Source organism: Cupressus sempervirens, chromosome 10, assembly GCF_028749045.1.
Source record: "Cupressus sempervirens isolate cs-2001-9-10 chromosome 10, ASM2874904v1, whole genome shotgun sequence".
Taxonomy (NCBI): domain Eukaryota; kingdom Viridiplantae; phylum Streptophyta; class Pinopsida; order Cupressales; family Cupressaceae; genus Cupressus; species Cupressus sempervirens.
In genome coordinates, this window is record NC_143127.1 from 324,608,625 (window position 1) to 324,628,921 (window position 20,297).

The 20,297-nt window shown below is 35.6% G+C and overlaps 1 protein-coding gene across 5 annotated transcripts in view; it reads left to right on the top strand.

Moving 5' to 3' along the window:
• LOC149533928 (UDP-glycosyltransferase 83A1-like) overlaps positions 1–20,297 on the top strand; it is a 289,355-nt gene that overhangs the window by 17,733 nt on the left and 251,325 nt on the right. The window contains exon 3 of one of the 5 annotated variants that reach the window (XM_089804406.1): positions 18,445–18,597. The exons of 3 other annotated variants lie outside the window; for them this stretch is intronic. The gene's annotated coding sequence lies outside the window, so the exon portion shown is untranslated. Of the gene's footprint in view, positions 1–5,945; positions 5,972–18,444; positions 18,598–20,297 lie in introns of those variants that run through there. One more of the 5 variants, XM_089804408.1, reaches the window with a different exon arrangement.

Below are 20,297 nucleotides of genomic sequence, written 5' to 3' on the forward strand. Positions count from 1 at the left end.
CTGATCGCATTTTGAAACGTCTTGATTGTGCTATGATCTCGGCGCAATCTTTTTTCTCCTTCTCTGAAGATCGTGATTTACATGTCATTCCCCTGACAGATGTGACGTTGTCAGACCACTATCCCATTTATTTTGGCATTTCTTGGCAAACAGTTGTCCCCAAGGTGGCCAAGTCTCAATTCTTCCTCAACACGTCTGTGTTGTTGCATGCTTCCACCATCTCCCACATCCAACGTGTCTGGAATTTGGAGCCATGTCCGCATTCCCATCAAGGTTGGATTCAATGGTGGAATGATGCCATTACCAGAACTGCTCATTTTTTGCACATCTACGGGCATCAGCTGGCAATCTTCAGAAAATGGTCTTATGAAGCCAACACCCTTGCCCTCAAAAAAGCCTCTGAAGCTCTCACCTTCAACCCCTTTGATGTGGATTTACAAATTCAGCTTGCCAAGCTTCGCCATGATAAGCAAATTGCTGATAACTATGTTGCCCGAGGAGCCCAAATCAAAGCCCATCTCCACTAGTTGGAGGTTGGCAACAAAGCCTCGAAGGAGTTCTTCCAGGCTCTCCGAGCTCATCATACCAATGTTGGGATTAAAAAGATAAAATAGGGAACTGATGTTCTTTCCAGTCTGCCCGACATCCTACAAGCATTTGTTCTTCACTATGAGAACATTTTTGCTTCGCAGGGAAATTTGGTTGCTCAGGAGGAGGCTCTCAGAAAGTGTATCGATGTTACTCCAAACCGCCTTTTGGTTGAGCAACGCGCTTTCTATGAGATCCTTCTTTCCCTCCGAGACCTTAAAGAGGAAGTTTACTCCATGGCAGATGAAAAATCCCTTGGGTGTGATGGATTTCCCTATGAATTTTACAAACATCTTTGGGAGCAAATTGGTCCTGATCTGCACAAAGTCTATCTTGAAGCATATCATTCTAAAATCTTAGGAACAATCATAAATAAAGGCCATATTAAATTCATACCTAAAGCTAGTGATCCTGTGGACATATGCAACTGGAGGCCCATCACCCTCCTGAATGTGTCTTATAAGATCATTGCCAAGGTGCTCTCTCTCAAAATCTGCCATATGCTACCTTTAATTGTGCGGCCTGAACAAACTGGCTTCATCAAATCCAGATATATTCTTGACAACATCATTGCTATCTGGGAAGGTATGGAATGGGCCCGTAAGTCCAAGCAGTAGGCTATCCTTTTAAAGATAGATTTTGCTAAAGTCTATGATCGCATTGAATGGCCTTTCATTTTGGCTATACTTTAGGCTCTAGGTTTTGGTCCCAATTTCCTTCAGTCCATGGAGATGCTCTTTGATGATGCTAATGCTTGCATCACCTTCAATAATTCGCAATCTGAAGCTTTTGGACTTTTTCACTCAATTAGGCAAGGTTGTCCACTAGCTCCAATACTTTATGTCCTTGCTACTGAAGGTTTTGGTTATTTACTTGCTCACTCTGTGTCTTCACGACTAGTCCGTGGCATTTCCTTGCCTAATTCTTCCTCCCAGTTAGTCAATGGTCATTTTACTGAAGATTCTTTTCTTACTCTTCTTGATGATGAAGAAAACATCAAAAATGCTTTAAATTGTCTGGACACTTTTTGTCAAGCCTCTGGCTCTACCATTCAATGGGATAAAACGCTCTGTTACCACCAGTCTTTCTTGCCAGCTCCACCTTGGCTCAGCTAGTTTCAATGGAAATGGGTTACTCATAGAGAAATCTTCCACTTTCTTGGCATTCCCTTTGCTTTCTAGGCTTCCCCTATGGAACTTTGGAATGTTGTGCTTGCAAAGATTAGCAAAAAGCTTGATTATTGGATCAGTAAGCCGCTTTCTCTTGCTGGTAAATTCCAGATTTGTTCTAAGATTCTGGCTGCCACCCACGTGTACTATTCTTCTTGTTGGGCTCCCTCTAAAGCTTCCTATCTCAAACTAGAACGTTTTCTTAGAGATTTTCTTTGGGCCTCTGCTTCTAACCATCATGGTTTTCATAGAGTTGCTTGGGATTTCTGTGTCTCCCAAGGGAATCTGGGGGTCTCGGCCTACTTTCCACTCGAAAGCAGGGCCTTGCCCTCGGTGCTAAATGGATTATCAGAGCCATTTATGGAGATGAAACCTGGAAGATACTAGTAAGGCATTGCATTTATTTCAGTTTCCCTATTAACAGACTAACGTGGAAGGGGATTGGTTTTCAGACCCTTCTCACTATGCGTGAACCAGTGGTCATACAGGGCTCTTTTGTTATAAAGAGCATTTGGAAAGCCTAAGAAGCTGTTAAACCTTGGCTTCGTTGGGCTGGTGATGAGTTTCCTAATGGGCTATCCTTAAATCAACAGAACATTTGGTGGTCTCCCCTGTTTGCCATCCAGGGTACTCTTGCCAAGACTCAAGGTGCCAGTGCTCTGCGTTTCTTTAAACGTGGCATCCGCAACACCAAGGATATTGTTTCAAGAGTCACCATGAATTTCAGGTCATGGGAGGATATGCAAGTTCAGTACCACCTTGTTAGTTCCGATCGCCAGACTTATGACCTTCTGTTGTCTTCCATCCCTGTGCACTTAGTTCATAAAGTTGGGATTCAGTCTGTTCATCCTTGGTGGCATGATTGGAAGTGGTATCCTGCCACTCCATTTACCAATTATAAGCCCAATATGGGGTACAGATGGCTTTTGCCCCACCTTTCAATGGTGGGCACACTTAATCAATGGTGGCATTTGCAATCTTCGCTGTGTCAATGGAGAAAATGTTTCGACACCATTTGGAGTGCCATTACAAAACCTAAGATTGCCCACTTTGCTTGGTGCCTTGCCTTCCAAGGTCTTCCCCTGGGGCCTTAGCTCAAGCACATTGGGGTTCCTGATCCTAGATGCCCCTTCTGTGGTCAACCTGAGTCCTTTTTGCATATTTTTTGGTTTTGCAAGCATGCTCAAAATTATTGGCACTGGATTCATCATTTTTTCAAGCCTTTCAGGCCCGAACCTTTTTCATGGTACATGATCCTGCTAGGTGATTCCCCCAAAATTCCTTAGAAGTTCTCCCAGATTTGGCATACCTTTAGGATGGAAATTTTGTTTTCTCTGTGGAAAGATAGGAATGCAGTTTTATTCACTCATAGTTTTTTGGATGTTAACATTGCAATGTACACTAAGGCATGCATTTGTAACAATGTCATTATGCAGATACAGGTGCAAGCTAATAAAGTTGCCCTAGAAGTTGCGCACTTATAGGAATTGTTAAATCATTGGGGCATTGCTCCATGCACCATTGCTAGAGTGCCTCTAGATGCCTCGGTCGATGCCTCTTTGTCTCACGGTCACCGTTTCCAACGCCAGTCTTCTGGCCACCATTCACACACACTGCAGTCCTAAGGTCCCCGCCACCACTCTCCTAGTGGTGGACATGGCAGTTGGAGGTGCCACTCCGCTTCCCCACCACATGGTGGTTTTGGCTGGTCCCCAGCTCCTCCCCCTAGATGGGCGTACTCTGGCAACTTTCCTCGGCTAGCCTTGGCAATTTCTCCTTTGCAGCCAGATAAGAAGGATGTGGAGACTGCGACTACCCCAGATCTTGATGATGCTGTTGACGGCTAGATTGTTCCCAGTCTACCCCACAATCTCACTGATGCGTGGGGATTTCCTGATAAAGACGATCCTCCCTCTGCTGGTGCTGCCTTGGCAGCCTGAGGTTGATAAAAATTTTTTTTGATGAATATTGAATAGTTTCTAGCTGAGGCCATGTTGTTTTTTCCAGCTTCGGCCGTGTGAACTCATTCACGAGGTGATCTTGTATCCCCCAGCCCCTTTTTTGTGAATTGTAATCTTAGTAAATTTTATTAATTGAAAATGACTATTCATCAAAAAAAAAAAGAAGGATAATTTAAATTTGATAGGAGTGGGCTCTTACATTTGGTAAAGATCACCAATATGATAGTTTCCATACTCACACAAGGGAAGGTTAGAGATAGCAAATATCTTTGTAGAGTAATGTTGGAGAGTGATGAAACCATTGCACAGTATATGTGGAATCTGGATGAAAATTATTGTTCTTGGATGCTTGTATGGAAGCTTGTGAATTTCTCATGTAGAGATGTTAAGGGTGGAGATTTAGTATATAAATTATATATGGAAGTTAATGCTATTAAAATATAACAACATATTGAAATATAATAATATATGTTATGTTTGAAATATAGAGCAGGAGAGAAAGAGGAACATAAAGAAATAGAGAGAGACAAATATAGAGGTAGAAAGAGTGATGAAGAAGGTAGTTAGGAGATAGAGGTGGGGATGAAGACAAGGATAGAGTTGGAGATTGATATGGATGAGAGAGATATATAGAGAAGAAAATAGATTTATAAAGAAAAAAGAGAGGGGTGAATAGAGATGGTAGAGATAATTATATATAGAGGATACATAAAGGAAAAAAAGAGAAGGGGAGCTAAAAAATGAAGAGAGAGATAGGAAGTGATGTGTGTGTGTGTGTGAGAGAGAGAGAGAGAGAGAGAGAGAGAGTAGAGAGAGAAGGGGATGAAATATATTAATATGTAAACAAGAGAGAATGAGATAAGAAGAGATATAGATGTTGAGATAGATTGATAGAGAGATGCGGAGATTTAGAAAAGATGAAAGGGAGAGAAGAACAAAGGAATAAATAGTTAGTTGAACTCCCATACATTTTTGGGGAACGCATTGCATACTAAAGTGCAATTTATAGTAGATAGTCTATAGAAGGAAGTATAAAGACTACTACCATCCTGCCATTTACTTATTCATCGATTACACCACATCTTGCTCCTCAAAATTTGCAATCAAAACCCTTGAAAGTGTCCCCATCTTTTTGTAGATGCAAATTCAGGCCACAATCATCCTCATCACCAAATTCAAATAGCAATGTAGTTCATTAGTTTCCCAAAAACTACACTTCACTTAAGTTGTACCACTCTTTGAAAAAAAGAGGAGGACACCTTGAAGGCCTCCACAATCCTTCACAAGTCCATAATTAAAAAGGGTGTATTTCTCATCCTTCAATTTGCGAATTACATATTTATCGTTAGGGCAATGCAGGGCATTTTGAGCAGATGTACGATGTTTTGAAGTGAATGTGTGAGCCAACAAAGAAAGCCTTCTGCAGCATCGCAATGAACTACACTAAAGTGTGCATGGATGACCAAGCCCTTGGAATCATTCAAATCATAAATGAGGTCTCGTTGTATCCAACCAAATGTTATGACCTTCAATACGTCAAGATTTTTTTCAGTTGACAGTCAGAAACAATGAGCTATTTTCTCAAACCTGAAAACTTTATGAAATATGAAAAAGGGAAATGGAAATTGGAATCACCAATTCTAATTTCACTTCTAGAGTGGAATCACCAAATTCTTATTTTGGGTCAAAATTGGAAATACCAAATTTGATTTTATTTTGTCTTAAGTACATCTTGTCTGAGATTAGCCTGTCCCAAAATTCAATTTCTAATTCAGATTTGGTACATCAAAACTGTAAAATTTTAAAAGTACAGTTCAATTCTGACAAACAAACATAGCCTAACTTCATTATATTATGTTAATCAATCCAAACCAATTTTTACAAATAAAAATTAAATAATCATTACTATTTCACATTATAGAAATAGAAATAAGAATTTATAATTGTCTCTAAATAATCGGGAACGTTATCCTTAATTACAATTATTACTATTGAAGGCGACTAACTTTACCTGGTCTGCTGAGAAGGGTAAGGCTATCCTCATTAATGGAAATACAAAAACCGAAAAGATATCAGGTCATCTAATTATTTTTATCATTGAATGAAAAGATTTAGGCTTTCGAGTTTTTCATTGAGGAACGTCTCTTCGCTAGAATTAAGATATGGGCCATTTTTCATATGAATCTTTTGAGCATGTCAACACTAACTTCTGTCTCATTATAAGTAGACGTTCAGCCCACCAAGATTCCGGAGTTGCGTAAACATTCAGACTTGTTTAATTCTTCTGTGGTGTTAAAGAGAGCGCCAGTCATGAATCTGCGTACAGACAAAATAGATAATAGATATTCTTTGGCATTCAGCGATTACTCAAAGTGGAAACCAGGTGGGATAACCTTCAAACTCATCGGTCTCATCAATATTCACATGGTCCGGTTGGAAGTGATAAGGATCCAATAATTGAGTGATTATCAAGTTGAGAGATTATAGGTTTTTTAATATACAATGGCCCACACATCCAATAATTGAGTGATTACCAAGTTGAGAGATTATAGGTTTTTTAATATACAATGGTCCACACAGTATGTCATATTTATTGATATAAACATCACACGTGCCTGTGTGTTTCTTAACATTCAATATATATCATCCGGTTCATCATGTAAGATGTCTTTCCTTTTTATATAATGCAATCATGTGTATATACTGTTTTGTTAGTTATGAAAAGTCACTTTTTATATACTTTCAACAATATAATATTTTACCTAATATTTAATTTTCTCATAGTAGCTATAATTATATTTATTTTGTTTCTACTAACTATATATGGTGATGATACATGATAAAATCAATTTGATTTTCAGTCACAAATGGCTCATAAAATGATGTAAGAGCATCACTCTTAATTCTTCAACTAATGTTGATCATTTCTTTTCATGATATTCAATTTTTTCTAACTTTTAATTTTTTTTTTAAAAATTTTTTAACTTTGTCAACCATTTTGAATGACATATTCCTAGACAAACTCCCTTGCCTCACATTTATAAAGAATAATGCTTGGAAATGGAAGAGTGGTTAATTGAACAAGATTTTGAATCAAATTTAGCAACATTTATTATTTAATGACAATTACTTTTCCCTAGAGGTAGGAAGTATTAACAAAATGATTGATTTTAAGGATTTAGATAAAAAGAAGAAGTAATTATTCCTTCCACAATATCTCATGATCTTAATTAATGTCATTATCCCCTCCCTAAAAAACATCAAGAACTCCCCTCCATTCCCTCTCATGATAGTAACCAATGTCATAACCCTTTTTGGTAATCAAGACACTTTCAGCCCTTCCCTCAAGCTAATGATCCCACTTCGTATGAAGATCTACTCAATTACTATATTCCATCTTATGTTCCCTTTTAAATCAAGAAGAAAATAATATTCCACTCCATTTTATAGCTTCCCTTATGTATCAATAAATTTATTTATTTTTAAATCAATCTCATGATCCCAATACAAATAAAGAGGAAATTATCCCTTCCATGCCCTCTTACATGACCCTCTTCAATATTAAGATAAAATAATATATTTACACCATATAATTATCTCCTCGCCTCCTCTCCACCTTATCTCCTTCTTTAATATAAAGATCCTAGAGTTTCTCCTAACCCTCCTCGTGGTCATAGTGCTTCTCAAGATCCCAACACTCCTATCAAGTTATCAACAAACCTCTGAACTATTGAATGAGTTCCTACAATTTTGTCGACTATGGTTTCCTCCTATAATACTCACTCCTTCCACACCATATAACCTTGAATGAACTTGCATTTTACTTCCAAACTAAAAAGAATCTTATTAAAAAAGTATTCTTCAAACACTTCATTAGTAAAGGAAAATATTAGGCCTAAATTATCAAGGTGTCTTAGAACCCCTCCATATCATTATTTAAGAAAGACATCAAAATTGATATTGAATTTTATTTTTATATGGAGCCCAATGAGACATAGATGTTCATTTCTTCCAACTTTTTAGTGACATAGTTTAACCCCTCTTTTGTCAGCATAATTTCCTCTCATATTCTAATGCCATTTTAGTAACTAACATAAGTATTTTGAGGGCTGAGAGTATGAAAAGGACTACTGAAGGAATATGAAAAGAACAAGAATGAGAACAAGGAAATTAAAGGCAAAGACCATGGAGCTAAATAAGGACTTCAAGGCATCCATCAACAAAATCAAGTTTTTGAAGGAGTTGGTCTTGGATCTAGCATAATGTTTGTTGTGTAGGTTCCTATTATTTTTTAGTGTCTTGTATTTTTGTTGTGTGTCCTATTTTAGTTTATTTTCTTCTTGTTGGTTAGGTGGGTAATTGCAAGAAGTTGGGTCTCACTTTTGGGCAAAAAGTGGAAGTGTTTTTCCTATTTTTGAAATTTCTAGTCAATTGATGTTAAAATTTGAGGCATTTAGAGATTGAATATAAAAAAACTTCAAAAATTTAAAAAAATTAATGTTTGAAATGTAGTTTTTGAATATGTAATTTATTTGTGTACCTATATGATAGATTTTGTTCTTGGTATGGATCATTAAAAACAACCTTTTCAAAATGCCTATTTTAGGATCATACCACACTCATGTATGAAGACCATAATTTGACACAAATAAATGAATTTTCATAAATCCCTTTAAATGGAGTTACCTAATATAGCTAAGATTGATGACAATATTTTTCCTTAATTTTTTATTTTAGAAATTTTTTATTATTAATTATTAATTAGCTATAAAGTTAAATTTTAAAACCTCTGATGTACAGATGTCATAATTTGATCAAAATTTCACTTTAAAGAAAAAAAAATCAACCTCAAAAGAATTGCATGCAAATTGATGACATATAAAATAATTTAAGACAAAATTTAAAATAAAAATGTTATAAATTTTTTAGTGAAATTCACTATTTTACATTTAGGTACCACCTCTCATTAAAAAATAATGCAAAAATAGTAAATAAAATCAAAGCACTATAAAATTTATATTTCTAAAATTAGGACTGTGAAAGCTCTAATGGGTTTTTATTTCATAAAAAAATTTGATCAGGAAGACCCTCTAAAAATCATAGCAAGGTGTGAATTTGTCAGTTCAATTCCTTAGCCAAATCTTGAGAGGTCAAGGCATAAGCTTGGTCTCACTAAGCCTATCCTGAACCAAAATCCAAGTCACAAGAAAAAAATCCTACCTAATGTTGTAAGAAACGGGCACCCATTATTTGAAAATCCCCCCCAAAAAATAAAATTTTAAATTATTAGAAATGGGTACCCCTTTTTTAAAAGTAAACAATAGGTACTCGTACTTTTAAAAAATGGCTACCCATTTTTTACTTTTCAAAAATTCTATATTGGGGCACGATCTATATTTGCAGAGTTCTCTAGAATTGAGACCCAACTCCTTGCTTCTACCTAGGTGTTGGTTGAATTTGTTAGTTGTTACTATTTTGGGATGTTGGTTTCACAAAAGCACTATTTCATGTTGCCACATCAATGACTTTTATTTTGTATCAATTGTTGAAGTTTCAGGAGCCCTGTAAAAACCTATTTCAATCCTTAATTGAAAACATAGGTATTGTGAAAATAACTAAGGGTTAGGGATTTTCATTAAAAAAATTAGTAGCCTTTTACAAAAATATTGACTTTTAAGGGAATGGAGATTCTAATCAATTTGATTTACAAAATAAAAATATTGGACTATTAGTTTAGTATATTTAGCCCTAGATTTGACGAGACATGTTAAATATTTATGCCTTCTTATTCTATTTATGTGTTTTTAATTCATCTTATTTATTATTTAAATTTGGATGTTGTTGGAATTATTTAGAATGGGGGGGTGGGGGGGGCTGAATTAGTTATCCAAGGTTCAAATGTATAATTAAAACTTTTCACAACTCAGTGAAATCATCTCCTTAAAACATTTTTATCATCCATGCATCCATTAGATCATACATTCACTTAAAATTATAGGTTATTGTCAAATCAACTTTGCAGAAATGTAAACATAAAATATAATAGATTCAATAACACATATTAGACAATGATTTAACATGGAAACCAAATTTGAGAAAAATAACCAATAATTCATGCTACTCATTCTCAGTCTTTTGAAGTGATGCCCTGCGAAAGGCCAACCATGTTAAAGTTTATAATGCACACTATTAAATGTAACCTAGTTAAAGGATTTCAATCACCTTATTAGGAGTGAGCATTGTTAAAGGACTTTTGATTATTCACTTAGAATGTCACCCAATTAAAGGATTTACAAATGAAAGTTAGGTCAACTTTAATGCAAAGGATTTACCCTAGACTGATACAATGACTAGAAAGTAATAGTAAGGCTTGATCTAATAACAACTTACAACACACTTGTAGGTTAAAGATCTCTTTTTTCACTCCTCCATTCTAATTGGCTTCCACACACTTCAACTCTAACAACTTGTTCACCCTTCAAGAATCCATACCCTTAAGCCTTCTTATTTTTCTTGCCAATGCTGAGACTTCTCTTAGGTTCTTGAATGAAGCAATACCCTAGACTCCTTGACTTCCTTAGGTTGTCACACATAATGACATTTGCTTCTAATTCAATGAATCTACCCATCATTTCATTTCATTCCCTTCTAGAAACTTCTTCTTCAATCATTTTGATGATCTTCCCTGTTAAGGGCAATTAGGACTACTAGGTCCACCTTGTTAGAGGTTTTCCAAACATACAATGAAGTATGCAATTGGTAAAGAGATTTGAGAAAAGACTCTTAAGTCTACCTTGTAAAAGGATTTGAAGCTGATTCACCTGTTAAGATAAAAGAGTAGATCTCTAACTTACAATTGAATTGCTAATTGAAATCTCTTGAAGTACTGATCACCTTTATGTGCTAGATATAACTATGCTGCTCCTTTGCTGATATAGCTTTACAATATACTTTGCTACTAGTTCACATTCACATGGTTCTTTCACTTTTGATTCATGCATACATTCCTTCTGCTATATGGATAGGATACAATACCTTACATATATACATATGTATACATATATGTATACCTATATGTATACATATATGTATATATATGTATACATATATGTATACATACATATATATATATATATATATATATATATATATATATATATATATATATATATATATATATATGTATGTATACATATATGTATATATATCTATATATATATGTATATATATGTATACATATATGTATATATATGTATACATATATATGTATATGTATATATATGTATATATATATACATATATATATGTATATATATGTATACATGTATACATATATATACATATATATATGTATATATATATACATATATATACATATACATATATATGTATACATATATATACATATATGTATACATATATATACATATATGTATACATATATATACATATATGTATACATATATATACATATATGTATACATATATATACATATATGTATACATATATATACATATATGTATACATATATATACATATATGTATATATATATATACATATATATATATATATATATGTATATATATATGTATGTATATGTATATGTATATGTATATGTATATGTATATATATATCAATCCACTTTACAAAATCACAAAGCTAACTATTATTCAAGTTAATATCAATATTACAAAGTCAACTCAAATGAAGACACTTGGGTTCTGAAGATTAAATTGGTGAAGTTCTAATACATGATGTCCACTGTCATTGCTTGGCATCATCATGAATTAAGTAGAAGTAGAAGCTTGATCCATCCTAATCATCTTAGAGTAGTCTCAAACTCGATCTGCACTGGTGACTTGGTAGATAGTGTGTAACTTGGTAGAAATTGAATTACTCTATTATCATGACTGCACTTGGGAAACACTAACTTCACTGGGAAACCACTAGGATGCTTGGCAGGAACTGTAAAGCTTGGTGGCTATTGAATTACATGGAAAACACTATACACTATTCAATGAGCTTGGTAACCATATAGAATTTGAATACGTGTTGTCACTAATAATAAGTTTGACTTAATGTCAACAATCTCCCCCTTTGACATTAGTGACAAAAATACTTATTAGCCAAAACTTATATACATTACAGTGTGATACTGGCTTGGTAGTGATTTTGAGAATTTTCAAAATTTGTCTTTGTAAGTATATACAATATACTTTCCTTTCCTTTTCATGATTCCCCCCCATACAATATTCATACTATTTCTTTTCATATATACATACTATCTCTCCCCCTTTTTGACAATAATGCCAAAGATTTATTCAAAACATATTTACATGGAGACACCAATATAAGAAAGAAACTCAAAATATACCTTAAGTATGAGTGCAAAAGTCTTATCCTAATTCTCTTGAAAAAAATTTCACGTATGTAGAGCAACTTGGACTTCTCTAGAGAGTTCTATCATGTGATTTGCAATTGAAAAGTTGTTGTCATGGATCAATGTTTTTGAGTAAAAAATTTGCTTCTGCATTGTGTCCATGATGGGAAGAATCATATTCTAAATATCTATTAGTGAAGACTGAATCCTTACTTCTTCTCTCAATAATTATGCCTACATATCTAACAAAAATATAATTTTCATATGATGTGTAGAACTTGAACTAGGGTCAAGTTGCAACTGTTCTGCACTAGCCTTTAGATCTTCATCAATATTTGTCAGTTCTTTCTTTATTTCCTTTGTGAACTCAGCAACATTAAATAATATTCCATAAAGTGATGTTACATTTGTGCAAGAGTTTTCTAGATTGGTCAAAATTGAGGAGAGATCCACTTGCTTGATGGCAATTTGTTAAGCAATGTGCTCAAGCACTTTATTATCAAATTTTTTCTCTAATTTCTCAATCAATTTGTCTTGACCATTGGAGTCCTCATTAAACTTTTGGATTGCTTCTTCCAATTGAAATAAGATGTGTTGAGAAGTCTCAACTTCAACACCTATTACCTCAATCAAAATATTATTAGCACTTTCTATGATTTTATATTCTGTGTCTCTTTCCTCTCTCAATTTCTTTTGTCTGGCTTTCTTAATGGAGGAGCTAACTAGCTATTTGCATTTGATCCGCAGTGACATTATCAAAATCCCACTTTGGAATTTCAATCTCTACATCTAGGTCAATATCCTCCTTTATCTCCTTTCCAATAAAAAGTCTTGTACTTGGTTGAGCCTTAGGTTCAACTAACTTTGTACATAATGCCTTAGAATCTGGAATGGAAACAATAGTGGAGATAGTAGGGCTAGCTATAAAAATAGATATAGTACCAATAGATGGAATACTGACTAGTATGCTTAATGAATCCAGAACTAATATAATTACATAAGTATCCAAAATTTTAGAATAAACAATTGTAGAACTTGAAACTGTATTTAATGCTGAGGAACACAAAATTGCAGAATGTGTTGTACTCACTACTGATGAACCTGACTCAAGAATTGAAGAAGAGGGAGGCTACAGCTCAGTAGATGAAGTGGTAGACACTTCCATTAGTTATGTGCTAAGTTGTGAGGGAGAAAAGAGTGATTGGACATTTGATGTATCTGCTATGGTCACAATCAAACTTGCTGAAGCAATCTTTGAACTTGATGTAGCTGCCGATTTTCTTGGAGAATGAGGAAGTGAGGAAATGACTATGGCTGCTATCTTCATAGGATCAGTCTTTTCATCATCTTCTTTGACTTCCTCGATAGCTTCTTCCTCTTTATCTTCTTCAACTCCTTCATTGTCAAACTATATTGTCTCAAAGTCTGTTCCTACTTCTTCATCATCACTGTCATCATCCTTGACTTCTACTAGAAAGTCACTCTGTTTATGCAAGTGATAAATATTTTTCCACATACCTGTAGCATTATTGACTACAAGCTCTATATCTTTTAACAAAATTAAACAAGTATGGAATCTGAGAGTCATCTTGTCTTCATTTTTCTTCATAGACACTTTTACCTCAGCATCTATGATGCTTGGTAACAACTGCCTCAAGGTGTGTTCATAGATATCTTTTACTATTTGTGTAGCTAAGTTCCATCTTGGCTTCAATCTCTCTAATAGATCATTAGAAATCTAGGAGGCTATCTGATCAAGGGAATACTTCCATTTACCCATCTTAGTTAGTACCAATTCTTCGATCTTCTTCTTGTTAGGCTCTATCCTAGTTTCATACTTTAGTGATTTGAGGTTGGTTATGCCTGCACCTTCTTCCAATTGTTTCAATTTTTCTTGGAAGGTGGGAGGAGGCTGTAATGGGCACCCCTGGATGTCCCAAAAAAACTAAACCAAATTGCTGAAAGAAATTATGTCAAACAGTTTGCATTCAACTTCTTAAAACCCCTTATAACTCCAGAAATCAAACGTTTATTTGTTTGTTGTGTTTCATGCATGGAATTGGTATCATACAACATAAACAAGAAAGGAACTACAATAATATGCAAAGTGGAAATGAACTGCTGCTAATAAAATGTTATTTTCAGAATTCATAAAACCAAATACATGGTAGATTTATCAACTCACTAATTACTTCAGCAATATTTTCATAATACTCCAGCCCATGCTTACGAACTTGCTGCTACAATACTTTGTCCTTCAATCAGTCCACTACCTTCATAATACCATTCCCTCAAAGCGGCATAAGCGTCGGACAAGTAGTGAAGAAGATATGAGCAAAATACCAAATTTTCCTGTAGCCAGAAATGCAACTAAACTGCCTGATAATGAAGCCAAAAACAAAGAATTCCAAAGGCCAAACCCCAAGGGAATGACGTCTAGAATGTTACAAGAGAGGATAGACGTCCTCAAATGCCAAGAACTGAGCTGCAACTCACATACCAATTTCTTCTCATATTCAACCTTGTCTAATGAAGCTACAAATGCTTCCTTTTATTCTATTCCCACGGGTCCGCTCAACTCATATGGGTAATGTGGGATAAAGATGTGTAATATAAAACATATATTAAAATACCCCTTATGTCTCCCTTGGGTACACATCACCATAAAATAAATATTAAAGTAACACTTTAATATTTTACAATTAAATTAGACATTACTTTAATAAAACTTCAGGCATTAAAATGTATTAGCAATCGGACTCCGAATAATGCAAGTGATAGCTCATCGGAAAGCTCTCACCGAAGAGTATCGAATCCAATCACCAAAATTGACCTGCACTGTGTCCTGCCGACTTACTAAAAATAGTATGCTTGAAACTAAGTAAATCAACTTCATTTTGGCCCAAACTGGAAATGACTAGGCCAAAACACTCCAGGATCCCATTAAACCCTTCGTTAGCCCTCAAGACCATGTAGAACAAGGCTAACGCACACACACTTGGTCAACTGCTAAAAGAACGTGAAGGCCAAAAGATGGGATCATTACAAATCTGCCCTCCTTGAAATTGCTTGTTCTCAAGCAATTAAGTAACATAATGGACTCCAACCTCCACCTGGATCCCAATAGGTGATATCCATATGGAAGTTAAACCAACTGCAAATCCGCATCATCAGGACCAACCACGGTAGCCTAGCATTCAAACCTTGTGCTGATGAAGTCAAAATGTCACCATAAGGCAACTCCATAGAAGATCTATGAAACGTCTTCTTCCCTTTATCCATCCACATAATATATATTGGACTGGAATGCATATTATCACCATCATGCATTGAAAAAGATGTAGTTGTAGGTGAACCATATGTACTCATGCTAACTATATCAACAATAGGTGTTGCCGCATCGAAATATATGGACATAGGAATAACATTAACTGCTGCAACAGAAAACTGAACTGAATTTGTAGTTGATGAAAACTCATAATCATTAACATGTGTGGCTTCATTTGAAAATACATCAACCACTGCATTTATACCATTAAACTCCTCATTGGATGCTTCAACTAACATAGAAGTGGCTGCTGATATGATAGTATCCTCGCATTCTCCTAATTCCACTATTGCTTTGTCATCATCCCTTGACAAGGCTTCATATGTGGTCTCCTGACTTTGCATGCATGTCTCTACTGACTCTGCCGAAATGCCCACATCACCAACATCATAGCTGGCTGGCTCTATACGTGTCTCGATCCCACCTGAGAAATTGACTACCTTCTGCTCTGGAGCAACATACAAATCATCAATGTTGATGCCCATCTATCTAGCCATAAGCTACAACATCATATCCATTCGCCTATTCTGCTCCTGTTGCATACGTTGCCTCTTCTCTAATGTACCCAATAACTGGTTGAACATCACATCTTGATCTGGACTAATATACATCTTTATCCGGCTATCAATATGATCTCCACAGGATGGCAGGACTTATAGCTCTGATACCAATGTAATGGACACCCTTGGATGTCCCAAAAAGACTAAACCAAATTGCTGAAAGAAATTATGTCAAACAGTTTGCATTCAACTTCTTAAAACCCCTTATAACTCCGGAAATCAAACATTTATTTGTTTGTTGTGTTTCATGCATGGAATTGGTATCATACAACATAAACAAGAAAGGAACTACAATAATATGCAAAGTGGAAATGAACTGCTGCTAATAAAATGTTATTTTCAGAATTCATAAAACCAAATACATGGCAGATTTATCAACTCACTAATTACTTCAGCAATATTGTCATAATACTCCAGCCCATGCTTACGAACTTGCTGCTACAATACTTTGTCCTTCAATCAGTCCACTACCTTCGTAATACCATTCCCTCAAAGCGGCATAAGCGTCGAACAAGTAGTGAAGAAGATATGAGCAAAATACCAAATCTGCCCGTAGCCGGAAATGCAACTAAACTGCTCCAAACCCCAAGGGAATGACGTCTAGAATGTTACAAGAGAGGATAGACATCCTCAAATGCCAAGAACTGAGCTGCAACTCACATACCAATTTCTTCTCATATTCAACCTTGTCTAATGAAGCTACAAATGCTTCCTTTTATTCTATTCCCACGGGTCCGATCAACTCATATGGGCAATGTGGGATAAAGATGTGTAATATAAAACATATATTAAAATACCCCTTATGTCTCCCTTGGGTACACATCACCATAAAATAAATATTAAAGTAACACTTTAATATTTTACAATTAAATTAGACATTACTTTAATAAAACTTTAGGCATTAAAATGTATTAGCAATCGGACTCCAAATAATGCAAGTGATAGCTCATCGGAAAGCTCTCACCGAAGAGTATCGAATCCAATCACCAAAATTGACCTGCACTGTGTCCTGCCGACTTACTAAAAATAGTATGCCTGAAACTAAGTAAATCAACTTCGTTTTGGCCCAAACTAGAAATGACTAGGCCAAAACACTCCAGGATCCCATTAAACCCTTCGTTAGCCCTCAAGACCATGTAGAACAAGGCTAACGCACACACACTTGGTCAACTGCTAAAAGAACGTGAAGGCCAAAAGATGGGATCATTACAGAGGCTTGCTAAACACAACTTCACTACTTTTCTTTCTCGATCTCCTAGTAAACACTGTAGTGGATGGCTTGGGGATGATCACTTTTCCTTTCTTCTTTGCCAACTCTTCTTCCTTTTCTAACTCCTCTTCATCCTTTGCTTCATCATCATCTTCTCCCTTACCTTCAGTCAACATAAGAGGTGTACCAGTTTTGAGTTTTTCTATTCTCCTCTTGCCTTTGTTAACCACCTGTGGAAGCTTGATTTCAAGCTCCATTCTTTCCTTGGCCTCATCATATGTTCCAGAGTGTGGTGCCTTTGGATCAATAGGTTCATTTATCAAGGCTTCAGTTATATCTTTTGCTTCATCAATGTTTACCTCATAGGAAGAGGTTTTATGTAGTGCCTCTCCCATTTGACTTTTGTTAGTCATCCTGATGGATGCAACCTTGCTGATGTTTTGTTGTGATGGGATCTTGATTATTACCCTGAGTGGTCTACACCATCGAGTTGTTTGGACTTATGCTTCTGTATCAATTGCTTTGATTATGCTTTTGTCTGATCTATTAGATTATGGTGAATTTTGGTTCACTGAGGTTTGTGCCAGTGGTTACCAAGATCGAAATGGTATCATGAGGTTGTTTTGTGATTACCTTAAGATGTGTACAGAGATTGCACTATGTTCTATTACCATGCTACACTAGACTAGGTTCCTGTAGTAGTGGTTAGTCATGTTTATGATTGTGTTTTCTTATGTGTTTTAAATGCCTTTTTAATGTAGAGTAATCAATCATTATTAAATGCGTAAGTAATTAAATGGATTGTTCATGTGAGATTATTTGGTTATGTGTTGCGGACATTTACCTTGTTACATTTCTTATTAGAGAGATATTTGTTACTCATGTTATGTTTACATTTGAGAGGACCTGAGGGTCAGATGTTACATCTTGATTCTAGTATCATAGATTTTAGATTACTATGTTGTTCAGTTAATCATATTGCATAATGATGCCATTTTGAGATAACAGTGTGTTTTATGATGATATCTAGTTATCTGGTATTTGGACATACCTCTGATTTTGTTATGTGATGGATTTAATGCTATGCTTATTTACTTCATTCCTGTGTTGCTATGCCTTTTGCGAACGTGAGTGATGTAAATAGATTATTTTAATATAATTAAATAAATGGTTAAATTAGGTGATTTAACACATTATTGCTTCGACTATGTTATTATATACAATTACACTTGATCGTGTTGTTCAGTGTGCAGGATTTATATCCCTGGCAGTGGCACATGGAGTTAGTGATTCAGCTTTTCATATTTTACCAATTTCATCCTTGTATGGTCGACGTATCCTTTATTAAATGTTTACATTAAACCTTTCGGTGATTATTAAATTCAAACTCATTGCATTATGTGATTAGACCAGTAAGTGTGTCTGTGCATTTAGAGGTTTGCATTTTTGCGAAAGTTGTTAAGGACATTTCTGTGTTTTTGGGTTTTCAGGCTTTTTAATTGATTTATTTTTATTACTGGCAGCTTTGCCATAGATGAATTCCTATTTATAGGAATAGCCTGTTTTCATTTGGGTTGATTGAGGATTTAACTAGATTGGTTGATTAAATGCCCTAATCGATTATTCACCCAAAAAGTGAATAAGTATCCAAAAAGGAATTTAATTCGTCACTTCTCACTTTCAAATTGGAAAGTTGGAGAGTAAAACCCAAAATCCTCTTCATGAGGATTTACTATTTTGTTCGTTGTGGGAGCTATAGGCGTGGGATCATCGCGAGGTTGGGCTCATTGGATCTAGCTCGGGGAAACCTTGGATTCCTGTGATTTTCAGCTACTTCTGCAAGATATTTATTTTATGGTTCAGATTCCCATTTTGCCCTTTTTGCTGTGAGGTAGGACTTTCCTATTTTATTGTTTTTGCTCTGTTTCTGCTTCTGTTTTTGGTAGTCATTTGTTTGGAGGCTGCGAACTAGTGTTCCCCTCCGTTTCTATATGCTATTGCTACCCGGTTGGGTGGGTATGAACATTTTCCTATTTTTTGGGATGAGGGTTTGGGATTTTACGCCGTTATGCTAGACGTTTCTGCATATGGTGTCCGATTCCATTTATTTTTGGATTTTTGGGATTTTTGAACCCAAAGGTCAAATGGTTTTTAATTTTTGATTTTTTTTTAAATTTGGAGTTTTTACCTCATTTTACGTGTCACTCTATTTTCTCAAGTTTTCTTGACACGATGTGGGTCGTGGACCTTGATGATCCATTTGGATATCAGTCAGACCGCTTTTGCACTTTTATGTTGAATTGGGATGCATGTTGCATCCGTACTCTCGACATTGCGTTTGGTTGTGTGAATTTATACTTGTTATGGTTTTTGTTGGACCTTTGCTTTTATTTCATGAGCACTAGGATTTGTGTAGAATCCATACTCTCGGATTGAGGCTGGTTGAGTAAATTCATGACTTTTGGTCTTATTGCATCATTGGGATTCGTGTAGAATCCATACTCTCGGATTGAGGCCGGTTGAGTGATTTCATGATGTATGGTTTTATTGGCTTTGAGATTCATGTAGAATCCATCCTCTTGAGTTGCTTTCGGTTGGGTGTTTGTTTTGCATTGTGTTCTCATTCCTATCCTTGTGTTATGATCTTCGTGATGGTGGTGCGCCACACATGAAGACGTACACGTACATTTGTTGGGTGACTTGCGAGGCTCGATCTTCCGTGGATTTGCCGAAAGTTATGATCATTGGGGTTGGGATGGGAGTATGCATGCCCACGAGCACTTATCGTAGGATGAGCATGGGTAGGGTAGGGTAGCATATGGAGGGGGCTTCTATCTCACAACTTGGTGACCTTAGTCCCATAGGGTTGGTGGAGGATAGGAAGTTTTAAAAAAGTGATAATTAAAGAAAATGTGTGACTGGTAATAAAACTTAAGATAATAAAATGTGTGTGGGGGGCCCTCCATTGAGGAGTTGAAACGCACGATCCAAGCTTGGGCTTTTTGATGCCAAGTGACTCTCCATGATGCTAGTCTCTACATAGTAGCCTATTGAGTGTCTGACTAGGACCTGTACTCCTTGCATTGTCTTAGGTTCTTG